This window comes from Eublepharis macularius, chromosome 10, assembly GCF_028583425.1.
Source record: "Eublepharis macularius isolate TG4126 chromosome 10, MPM_Emac_v1.0, whole genome shotgun sequence".
Classification (NCBI taxonomy): Eukaryota; Metazoa; Chordata; class Lepidosauria; order Squamata; family Eublepharidae; genus Eublepharis; species Eublepharis macularius.
Genome location: NC_072799.1, coordinates 94,439,745 through 94,452,214, shown reverse-complemented (window position 1 = coordinate 94,452,214; position 12,470 = coordinate 94,439,745). Strand labels below are relative to the sequence as shown.

General features: G+C 45.3%; 1 pseudogene; it reads right to left on the bottom strand.

Annotated features, from left to right (window-relative positions):
• Nucleotides 1-9,715: 9,715 nt before the first annotated feature.
• LOC129336837 (ferritin heavy chain-like) lies at nt 9,716-10,348 on the bottom strand (annotated as a pseudogene).
• Nucleotides 10,349-12,470: the final 2,122 nt, after the last annotated feature.

Here is a 12,470-nt window from a genome sequence, read left to right as displayed (position 1 = left end):
TGGGGAATACCATAGTTTGGATTATTTTGATCTTGGTTCCCAGACAGACATCCTTATCCTTAAGACTCTTTTCCAGTTCCTTCATGGCTGCTGATTTCTTGGGTGCAGTCTCCCTTTTGGTTGATGACTGAGCCAAGGAATAGAAAATCTTCAACAATTTCAATTCATTCAATGTCAGCCTTAAATTTTTGTAATTTCTCTATCATTACTTTTGTCTTCTTTATATTCAGCTGTAATCTTGCTTTGGCATTTTCTCCTTTAGCCTTCATCAGTAATCATTTAGAGTCTTCATTATTTTTTTGCAAGCAATGTAGTCTCATCTGCAGGGCTTTTTTCTATGAAAAGAGGTGGTGGAACTCAATGGGTTGCCCTCAGAGAAAATGGTCACATGGCTGGTGGCCCCGCCCCCTGATCTCCAGACAGAGGGGAGTTTAGATTGCCTTCCGCGCCGGGCAATCTCAACTCCCCTCTGTCTGGAGATCGGGGGGCGGGGCCACCAGCCATGTGACCATTTTCAAGAGGTTCCGGAACTCCGTTCCCCCACGTTCCCCCTGAAAAAAAGCCCTGCTCATCTGTATATCTCAAATTGTTAATGTTCCTTCCACCATTTTTCCATCCAACTTCTTCAAAATCTAATCCTGATTTCCTTATAATATGTTCTGCATGGAGGTTGAACAGACGGAGAGATAGAATGCATCATCGTCTGACAACATTCTGGTCGCTTCCACACGCTCCGTTTTTTTCATGTTTTCCCTGTCCCAAAGCCACATCTTCCTGATCCGCTTTGAGAACTCACCTTCCACATGCATCGTACTCAGGTGTGTTTTGTGGGTGTTTGTCCCAGGGGAAAAAGGTCCCAAAACAGAAAACACAGGCGGGGCTCCCTGCTGCCTCTGCAGGGCCTTGGGAGGGCCATATACAAGCCAAACGGCAGCCGAGGCGTGGGAGGAGGGGGGAGCCCCCCACTCTCTTCTCCAATTCCCCCCTTGACTGACACCATGGGGAGGGGTGGGGGGAGCGCTGCTAGGGCCCACTGTATTTTCCCAAACAATGGACCTTATTGATAGTTTGAAATAAAATCAGAAATGGCATTCCGTTCTCAATGTTGATCATAGACCGATACTCGATTGCTGAGCTATCCAATGTAGCAAGCACTGCAGAATGATTCCCTTTGTATACACTGATATCATAATAGCGCAAGGACTCTTTTAAAAACTTTTTTAAAAGGGAGGGAATTATACGATCGTGCATGCGAGCCAGATGCATGTGTGGGAGGGGTAATGTCGAGAGGAGGGCTTGGAGATTTGTAGGAGGGCACTTCAAAAGCGCAAAAAAGCCTCCACATACATTGATATGGTAATAATCATGCAGAAAAGGGTCATCAAAATGCAAATGGAATAAAACAGGTCTCATAAAAGATGCTTAAAAACCAGGATCATCATGACCTGTTCGCGCATGTGAAACGATGACGTGTGACATGAGATAACGGCTGATTCCGCACACGTTGGACAATGCACTTTCAATGCACTTTATCAATCATTTGAGGTGGATTTTTTGTTCCGCACACACAAAAATCCGTTCCAAATGATCTATAAAGAGGATTGGAAGTGCATTATCCAATGTGTGCGGAATCACTCATTAAGTACGTGTGGAAGCGACCTTTGTTTCTCCATATTCTGCTCTAGCAGTAGCCTTTTGTCCAGAGTACAGGTTGAGCATCAAAACAATCAGATGTTGAGGCACACCCATTTCTTTTAACACGAATCATGGCTTTTCATGATCCAGACAGTCAAAAGCTTTGCTGTAATCTATAAAACTCAGAGCAGGACCACAAGTGACAAAAGGCACAGATTGGACACTTGTCTGCTTCCCTCAAGTTTTGATGGGAAATGTAGGCAGCTTGGCGGAATGCTGGACAAGCGACAGTTGAAAAGTCCATTGGACAGCAGTCAGAGAGCGAAGTGGCGAGACCAGGATGCCTACATTCCCCATCAAAACTTGAGGGAAGCTGACTAGTGTCCAATCTGTGCCTTTTGTCACTTGTAGTTCCGCTCTCAGGCTGATTTTCTTCTGAAATTCCTTAGTATGCTTCATTTGCCATTGTAAATTTGCAATGTGATCTCTAGTGCCTCTTCCTTTTCTAAATCCAGCTTGAATGTCCAGCATTTAACAACAAACAACACCAACAATAACAACAATAACAACAAATTCGATTTATATACTGCCCTTCAGGATGACTTAACAACCAGTCAGAGCAGTTTACAAAGTATATTACTATTATCCCCACAACAAAACACCCTGTGAGGTGGGTGGGGCTGAGAGAGCTCCTAGAAGCTGTCACTGACCCAAGGTCACCCAGCTGGCCTCAAGTGAAGGAGTGGGGAATCAAACCGGGTTCGCCAGATTAGAGTCCCACCACTCTTAACCACTACACCAAACTGGCTCTCATTCCATATATGGTAAGAATGGTTGTTGTAGAATTTTAAACATAACTTTGCTTGTGTGGGGAATTAACACAATGGTCCAGGAGTTGCTGCACTCTACCTGAGTAAAACTGGGCTTTACTCCCAGGTAAGTGCACATAGGATTGCAGCCTTGGAGAGATACGGAGACCCATGTCCCATTTTGTAATTCATCTTGAGTCTCAATGAGAAAGGGGGACTATAAATAAACAAATTCCTATTCACTGAGTGACTTGTCACCATCTCTCAGCCTAACCTACCTCAAATGTTTATTGTGAGGATACAATGATGGGGGCGGAGGGGGGGGGAGAGGACTTCTTGGAGGAAGGGCAAGATAAAAGTTATGATTCAAATAAGTAAGGTATTTCCTGTTTTATGTATTGTCGAAGGCTTTCACGGCCGGAGAACGATGGTTGTTGTGGGTTTTCCGGGCTGTATTGCCGTGGTCTTGGCATAAGACCACGGCAATACAGCCCGGAAAACCCACAACAACCATCATATTTCCTGTTTTGCTCCAGTTATTCTTATTAATTAGCTCCTATTATTGCAGTTAATTAGATTCTGTATTTTAATGCTGTATTTCTGAAGTTATCATAGCTTTTGATAAAATACTTTCTTTTGGATATTTTGCATAAATATTTCCTTCACAGTATCTTCACCTATTGTAATGTCCCGTTTCATGATTTGCACTCCAGAGATTTCAGCCAGCATTTCTCCAAAACTCTTGTCTAATATGCTCCTAATAAACGGCTGCTCGTACGTCGAATCCTGCCAACCTTTGTGCGTACAAATGACTTCAGAAATATATTCCTCATCGACTTCAGAGAGATGACTCCCGTGGGTATTTCTATTACATGCATGCACATGTCAATTCAAAGGAAAAGAAAATTGGGGCGTAAGAATTGTCACGTTCAATGAAACCGTAAATATATACATGGTTGGTTTTTCAGCCCTTGGACTATATCAGACAGGGTAAATTATAAGACACCTCCAAGTAGGTGATTCTGAAATAATGTATTCTCAGACAAGAGGAGTGGCTCCAAACCATGAGGGTGGATCTGAGCAGGACCTTCTGTTGCGAGTCCTTCAATGGGTGGAAGACTGGGACGTCTCTTGGGACGTCTTTTGGACCCAACCTTAAATGTCCTATTGTCTCCTTTAATTGACTTAAATGGTACTAATGCCTGAGAGCTATGTGTATGTTACCATTTCTGTTGATCTTGGTGAACTTAAATGTGTTTTGGTTTTTCTTATTCCAAAAATGTCATTGTAACCCTGTCAATAGCCACCTTTTAGTTAACCAAGTTTTCTAGATGCCAGCCAAACCAGAGGCGCAGCTCAAGAACTGTTAAATGGGAGCCTGCCTTTTGCAGAGAATGTATTTCCTGCTTTCCTTATCTGGTCTCCTTTTAAGGGAATATATATGTTACAAAGGTTATTTGATAGTTGCTGCTAATTTCATACTATTTTGGTAATATATCAAAGGTCTGATCACACAGGTTAGGGATCATATATCAGGGGCCCTCAACATGGGCACCAGGGTGCCCACCGATACTTTTCCTGGCACTTGTCAAGTGGTTTTAGAAATGAGGGGGGGGGGATTTTGCCCAGTAGGGCATCTAATGAGCTATTAGAGATCTGATTGGCTGAGCAATTTTTGTAAAAAACATGGCTTTCAGCACCAGCTGTCACCACAGCTGACGGTAAGTTGTGTGTATGCAAGAAAATATTTTTAAACAATATGTTTATTTTTAAAGGCATCCTGTTAAGCAGAACTTCTGCCAGACATGTTGAAGTGTTACTATTAGAATGATGCATAACCTCACCTTCGGACATATTGTGGCTGCCCCACCTGCTGCAGCCACCATTTTGCAGTTGTGCCTCCCTGTGTCTGAGTTCCAAAGGTGCCCGCAGGCTTCAAAAGGTGCCTGAACCAAAGATATTGAGAAACAATATGGTAGCCATTTCAAATGCCCCAGAGGAAAAGTAGGGTATAAATTAAAAAAGAAGATACTCCCTGAGGTTGCTAGGGCCATCTTAAAAGACCCATCTTAAAGGGACTGTTTTCTCATCTCAGCTCAGCTCAGGGAGTTCAACAGTGGAGAGATCTATGAAGCCCGTGTCCTCTTCTAAGAGTGCAAGTGAATGGCAAGTGAACAGGGAGGAATACACGTGAGTCTGTTCACTTGCCATGCAAGTGTCATTCGTCACTTGTAGCTTGGCTCTAGGTGACAATCAAAACATGAGTGCACTGAACAATTTTGGTCTGGGTTGGAAGAGAGCACTTTGTTTGCTCAGACACCAGAGAAAAGAGCATAATGCAGGGAACAGACCTGGGCTTTCAAATATGATTCAGGTGCGATATCCTGGCCAGGTCTTTCAATTTATCTCCGATGAGTTGGGCTATAGTAAACTTCTTTTTGGTGTTTTTTTCCTTGGTATTTCTTTTCTTGGCGTTAAGCCCTTTTGCTTTAACACCCTCATGGTAGAAGCAAAGCAGCTGAGATCACATCTGGAGCATCTTCTACTGGAGGGTTCCGCTTATTGCCTTCATATCTTACAGTAATCTGATTACTTTCTACCAGGCCTGTGCATTGTGTGACTCACCCAAGTCAAACACAACCCACCAGCCACAGATGACAAAACACCGTCAGTTTGTTTCATGTTCTAATTTTGCTTCCTGCCACATATCGCAAAAACGGAATGGTTTAGCAAGCTTTTGGCCAGCTACAGTACATTATCCATGGACTGCATTCACCCTGCAGGTAGTTGCCGGCTCTGTCAGCCTCCTGTAGACAATGTCAGTATCTCAAAAGAAAAGAGATTTAAGGTATTTTGGCAATCAAGCCAAAGCCAAGAACCATCGTTAGGCTTGCCTGTGTTGCTATACCACATGTTTTCAAGCCCAGAAGAAATAGCTTGGTGCTGTAAAAAAAATCCATGTTAAAGGTATAAGGTTTCTCCCACATGGAGCTCTTGCTCAGCATTCCCACCAGACTGCAGTGGATTTAATTTTGGCTTCCACACAGTATCCTCATACTTCTGCCAACCTTGTGGGTTTCCCTCACCTCTGCTGCATTACATATTATCTGTTGCTTTAAATGTGTATTCCTTGTCAGGGCTTGTCGCTGCCGCTGCTGGGCAGGGCACCTGCTGGGCCGGCCCTGACATCAGAGGGGCGCCAGGGATGCTGCAGGACCCTGCTCCATGGAAGGAGGGGTGGTATACCTCACCCAGACTCCCTCTCAGTCCACTCGCTGGCCTGCTCAACCTGGCCTGCTCACCCCCTGCATCCTCCATCCACTCCTCCTCCCAGAACTCTCCTCCAAGCCTCCACTCTCACACTGCTCTGCTCTCACTCCACACCATCACTCCTTACTCACACCCACCACCTCAGAGCTCTTCCCAGCCACCCTTTATAGGGTTTCCTTTCTCCACCCCGCCCTCCTTCCAGGTTTGTTCCCTCTCCTGACTTGGCCCAGCTGTGCCTCCCCTCAGGTGTTTCCCTCCCATCACTAATCCCTTCTAGGCTTCCTTGCCTTGCTGGCAGGGTGGGGTTGAATGCGAGCCATCCCCAGCTGAGGTCTCCTTGGCCTTGCTCACGAGGAGCTGCCCCAGTAGGCCTTTGAGCTGCTGAGCTTGCCTGGCCTTGCTCGTGAGGAGCTGCACCAGCCGGCTTCTGTGCTGCTGAGCTTCTTTGGCCTTGCTCGCAAGGAATTGCCCATGCCAGCTTCTGGGCTGCCTGCTCATTGACGCTGGGCAGGGCTGCCCACCTCCTCCCCCAGAATGCCTGTGGCAGCCCCACCTGGAGGGGCTTGGCTCCTAGCAACTCCTGAGCCAGGCTGCTGTCCTCTGGCCGGGGTGTGGCTCTGGGCTGTAGTGGCTGCTTCTCCTCCTTGGCTGGTAAGGGCTCTGTTTGGGCTGCTGCTGGGCCCCTATTCCCCCTGCCTTGGCCCTTTTCCTCTGGCCTGCTCAGCCCCCTCTCTTCCCCCTGGAGGGTGGAACTGGCTGGTCTCTCCCTGCTCCCTCCGGCCCTCTGAGGCTTTGGCCTTTCGCCCCTTCCCCCTGGAGTAGGCAGGTTCTGGACCTGGGTGCTGGCTGGGGTGGCAGGGCCGCTGCCTCCCGGTTGCCTCCCACTGTTCCCTCCTGGCAAGTCTGGGGGCTGGGACTCAGACCCTGGACATTCCTATATACTACCTGTGCTTCATGTTGTTTAATGTAAGTCCTAGAATTGATTATGTTCTGTTTCAGCAATTCTTCAAGCCTATATTGGATCCTTGCTAATACTATGTCTTTGTAAACTTAGATTCCTTAACCCCATGACATTGTTTATGGAAATGTTCTTGACACTGTATGGAAATGCCTGCCCTTGTCCTTGCCACTGATTGTACTAATCTCACACTATGTAATCCGCTTGAGTCTCAGTGAGAGAGGCGGAATATAAATGGCATAAATAAATAAATAAAATAAATAGTTGGCTTGTTTCTATTTTCTTAAAATTATTGTTAGTAGGTATATCGCTCTAGTGATATACTGTAGTGTCTAGGATTAATTTGAACATTTGGGGGAAAGCCTGCTGGCAGCAAGGAGAGGGGAAAAGCAAGTGCCAGAGAACAGCATGGAGCAAGTCTCCGTCTGGAAGCATCTGTCCTGCTGCGGATGTGCACATGCAGCCACAATCGGAGAAGAATGGGGAGCCATTCCTATCTGGAAACAACTAGATCAGATTATGATTTCTCAACTGAAAATTGCAAAATCATCCCAGTAGAGGTGTTCTTTGTTCTGTTGCATAAGATACGTTTGCATTTTGCTTAGGAAATAACTAGAGAAATGGCTCCCTTTTAAAAACAAGCATACATAGAAAAGAATGCTATGGGGAAAACGCATTTATGTATGTTTGATGCTCTGTAAAGTTTTACCCCATACCTTTGGTCAGATTATTTTGTTCTGTTTCTTTATTTTATCACTGTTGTTTTGATTCTTTCATGCAGATAACTGCAGGTTGAGCTCAGGTCGGCTGCCGCCTCCCCGGGTCTCCTTACTACAGGAAACGTGTAATAGCACTTAAACAAATAAAGGAACGGAGCAGGAGATTATGGCTCGCATTGTGCTTTTGTAGATGTGCATTATGGAGTCACCCCATAGATTGACACGATTAGCTGAATGTGGAACTAAATAAAACGTTGTATATGACAGTGGGGTAGTATTGAAAGATGACCCCATATCTAGAGGGCGAAGAGTTATGGATCCATTGATGGCTGCCCAGCAGTGCCGGAGAAGTGTGGCTGTTGAATTTTTCCTGCTGGCTTCTGGCTGCAGGCCGGCTTGCTTGTCTGGCAATAGAGCAGTTGAATAGAACCCCAGGCAGCTTGGGAACTTTGTCCTTTTATTAGAACTGACTGTTGACAGGGGAAGAGGGCAGGGTGGGAGGCAGGCTACCCTGAGCATGCATTTCCCAGCTTATCTTGGCTGATTGGTTTTTTTACTGCCGTTCTTTTCTTTATTCAAACCATCTAAATACTTAAGGAGACTTCCCCAAGCTTGCATGTTTTACCTAGTTAAGGAAGAAAAAAACTATTCATGTGCAAATAACTTGGTAGAGAATGTTTACCCTCAAAGCTACTACATTGGAGCCGATCCAGTCAAAGCTAAGCTTGTGTTTCTTTATATGTTTAGTGTATTTTTATCCTACCCTTTTCTCCAAGAAGCTCAGGTCTGTACCACACGGTTTTCCTTGCCTCTTATTTTATATTTGCAACAGCCCTGTGTGGCTGAGAGGAAGTGAAGAGCTCAGGGTCACCCAGGGAGCTTCTATCGCAGAGCGGCGATTTGCGCTTGGGCGTTCTGGGTTCTAGTCTAACACTGATCATGTTGCCATGCTGTAAGGTCACATATACGTCCCACTGAAGATGATGAGAGTTAGTCCTGGTTAAATGCAGGGCTTTTTTTCTGTGAAAAGAGGTGGTGGAACTCAGTGGGTTGCCCTCGGAGAAAATGGTCACATGGCTGGTGGCCCTGCCCCCTGATCTCCAGACAGAGGGGAGTTGAGATCTAAACTCCCCTCTGTCTGGAGATCAGGGGGCGGGGCCACCGGCCATGTGGCCATTTTCAAGAAGTTCCGGAACTCTGTTCCATGGCGTTCCTGCTGAAAAAAAAGCCCTGGTTAAATGCACTTAGGATCGCACAGCAGGCCTCATCCAGAGCGATGGGCAGATCAAGCACCTGCTTCAGCTCCCCCATGGAGATCAGCGGGACAGTTTAACTTTGGTTGGCTCTTGCTCACTGAATACACTGGTTGTGTGAATGGTTTTCTTAAAAGTCACAGGGATGGCCCAGGCAAAGTGGGCCCTCTTTGAAGCCCTCTTTGAAGCCCTGCTTAATCAATGTGGCTGAAAAGTTCTTAGCTTTGCTTAGATCACATCTCATAATGTCATTTTTAGAATCAGTATCTTAACAAGAGGGCTCATACGGTGTAATTGCCAAGATCTGTTTTTAAATCTCCAAGTAAGATTATAGTTTGAAAGACCACGTTCTACTTTCCAAATCATCCGTAGGACTCATCTCCAAATTAATGGCCGCAACATAACAAAGTTAAACATGCTTATGCCCATCAATTGCAATGGGGTCAAGTGTGCATAATTTGTGTTGAAGTAAGGGCAGTGTATTTAGGATTATGGTGTTGCTCTGCATAACACTGAGATCAGTGTTCAGTTTTTAAAAAGAAAATACATCTCTGCACTCAGAAAAGCTAGGGTCCAGTTATTCAGAGAAATAGATACTGGTTTTGAATGTGCTTCCACATGAAAAACTCCCTACAAGCAAAGAACTAGCACATAAGAGAGAAAGAGACTGCTTTGCGGTGCTAATTTTCTACTTGCAAGGGTATTTATAAACACTCAGAAAACTGGTCCCTCAGCTGCACACTGTATTAGAACTGTCCAGCCTACCACTTGATTTCCATCTCATTCTGCTTACCAGGCCCTTCACTGAAATTCTAAATGTGTAGCCAAAGCTGGAGTATCCTATTTTTCAGCCACCAAACTGAGCACAGCTTACCAACCTTGTAATTCACGGGTTTGATAAACTAGTTCTGCTGCATGCTTGGACCTTAAGAAAAGGAGAATGGCAATTGGTCAGTGTTCATTTTGGTGGGTCATGAGTTGTAAGGAGGACTTCTTCCTGAATTATCTTTTCTTTTTTTTTGGAACCAAGTACAACACAACAAATCAATAAAATTGATTTATTTTCCAGTCATGGACAGTGTTGGGGATAAACCAAAGAAACATGCATGGTCAAACAAAAAGCTCAAGTCCCAGTGAGGCATTAATGGCAGGCTTCTAGTTCTCATTGTCACTTTCTCCCAAGGTGTGCTTGTTAAATAGATATTCTGCCACTCCAGATGTTGGTGCCCCCATCTTGCGCAGATTGGTCACATGATCACCCAACTCCTTGATAGATTCGACCTGCTCGTCCAGATAGTGGGTTTCAATGAAGTCACTTAAATGGGGATCAATTTTGTCAGTTGCCAGTTCGAGCAGTTCCAACAGAGACCGGTTCACATTCTTCTCCAAGTGCTAAGCACACTCCATTGCCGTCAGCCCGCTCTCCCAGTCATCGCGATCTGGTTTCTTGATGTCCTGGAGGAAAATCCGACCACCCCTCTGGTTCTGCAGCTTCATAAGCTTCTCTGCACGCTCTCGTTCCTCCCGGGACTGGTGCAAGAAGTACTTGGCAAAGTTCTTCAGAGCCACATCATCATGGTCAAAGCAGTAGGACATGCTGAGGTACACGTAGGACGTGTAAAGCTCCAGGCTGATCTGCCGGTTGATGGCCGCTTTGCAGTCCTGATGGTAGTTCTGGCGCATCTGGGAAGGAGACGAAGCCATGGCAGCACAGCTATGCGAGTGGCGGTGCGACTACTGGGCGGAGGCGGCGGGTCCGAGCGGGGAGTTCCGTCCAATCACTGTTGAAGCAGGAACCTCTGCAGCTCGGTCTCGCAAGTCGTTCTAAACCCTGAATTATCTTTTGAATAAGCTTACATTTACATTCAGGGTGAGGAAGGAATTCTGTAAGATGCTGCTAGTCAGCAGCGGCTGAGTTTGTTCTTTCTGCACACAGGTGTATATAAGGCCTGGGTATGCACAGAGGCATGAGCCCTTGGGCGTGATGTGAAGGTCAAGAACCAAAGGGCTCTTGTCTGGTTCTTAGCCTGAGGGTCGGTCTTAGAGCTGGGCAGCCCATCCATCAGAGGAGAGGAAAGTCCTGCTTGGCTGCCAGAAGCCTCCCGTCCTTTTCTTGTTAGGTTTGTTTCCTGCATAGTGCAGGGGGTTCGACTAGATGACCCTAGAGGTCCCTTCCAACCCTATGTCTCTATGTTTTTTCTTTATGTATTATTAACTGCTTTGGGTCCCTTGGTGAAGAAAGGCAGAATATAAATATGTGAAATAAATGTTAAAATAATGTATTCAAGGCAGGTTCCAACAAAGAAAACCATTCATACTCAAGCACCTGCAATTCAGTTATTAAATTAAATCCCACACATATAGTCGTAACAAATAATCATAAATAACATTAATGCTGAAATGAGTCCAGTCTGGTGGAGCTTGGCAACCACTTGAAAGGAATCCAACCCAGAAGGTTTCACCAAGGAAAAGGCCCTGATACGCATCCTCACTAATCTTCTACCAATAAAGATTATTTTCAGGAATGGGGAGATTTATAGTGGAGTGTGGAGTACAAATTATCTATGGTAAGCAGAGCCCAAAAGTGTTCAGAGTTCTAAAAGTTAAAACGTATTACCTTTAAAAAAAATACAAAAATCTAGAAAATACCCATAGTTTCCCTAAAAGCGTTCTCCTTTCCAAACTCAAGTTTAAGAGTATTGTGTGTTCTGGAGTATGAAGAGACCCAAGACAAAATAAATATGGAACTCCCGTTATCCAGGTACCATACAGCTGTTGGAGACATCCGTGGCGTGGGAGGCTGTGTAAGTGCAGGAAGCCTCGAGTTGCTTGCTCTTGGCGAGCCCATCGCAGAGCAGGAACTTAAGGAGAAGGTATCAGAGGAAGGAACAGAGGCCTGGCCTAGGCGGATGGACTTCATGCCAGAGATGATTCAATTTTTCCAAGTGAGACGTTCCCTGATTTGACTGATCTGCCCATTAAGTTGTGATCCATTTACCCTGGAAGTCTTTTAGGCAAACTGTTGGACAGCTAAAAAAAAATGGAAAGGCAGCTGGTATTGACTCTGGGCTAATGATGGAAGTGCTGTGGTATGGTGGTCCGAAATTAGCAAACGTCTTACGGGTTGTGTGTGTGATACAGCCGTGATTAATGGAATGGCTCCTGAACACTGGCTTAATTGTCCCGCGTCCAAAGGGACGGGGGTCAGGCGAAACTGAACAACCAGTGCCACATCGATCTTCCGCTACTGCCCCTGACACTTTATAATGGGAAGCTGCCTTTCATTGCCACTTGGCTTACATCCATCCACGCCAGTCTTTTTCAAGCACGTGATCAGGCTCACTCGCTCTGGGAGGTTCAGGGCCTCTGAACAAAGAGCAGTCTGGGTCGACTTTTGACCCAGCTCAGTTTGGCTCTTCCTTGTGACTCTAGCCACTTTCTGGTTTTGGTTACTATTGCTACTCCCTTCCCTCTCCTCCCAACAATGTTGAAATGAGGCTTACGAGTTGTAAGCCTCATGGGGCAGAGGCCTGTCTGTTTTGCTTGGGCTACTCTGTAAAGCACTACAGATAAAGCACTACAGATATTGGTGGTATTCTATAAATCAATCACACAATAACTATTAGAGATTATTTTAAAATGCAAAGCTTATTGAATAACACAGTCCTTTAAGTTATGCAGCCCTTTAAATCACACAGTTTATTTAATTGTACTACTTATTACATTTGCATAGTCTATTATGTAGTGCTGCCCTTTCCATAGCAAAATTTGTTGTTGCCCTATTAAATTGTATCTTGTATTAATTTACAAAACCCACAGATTTCTC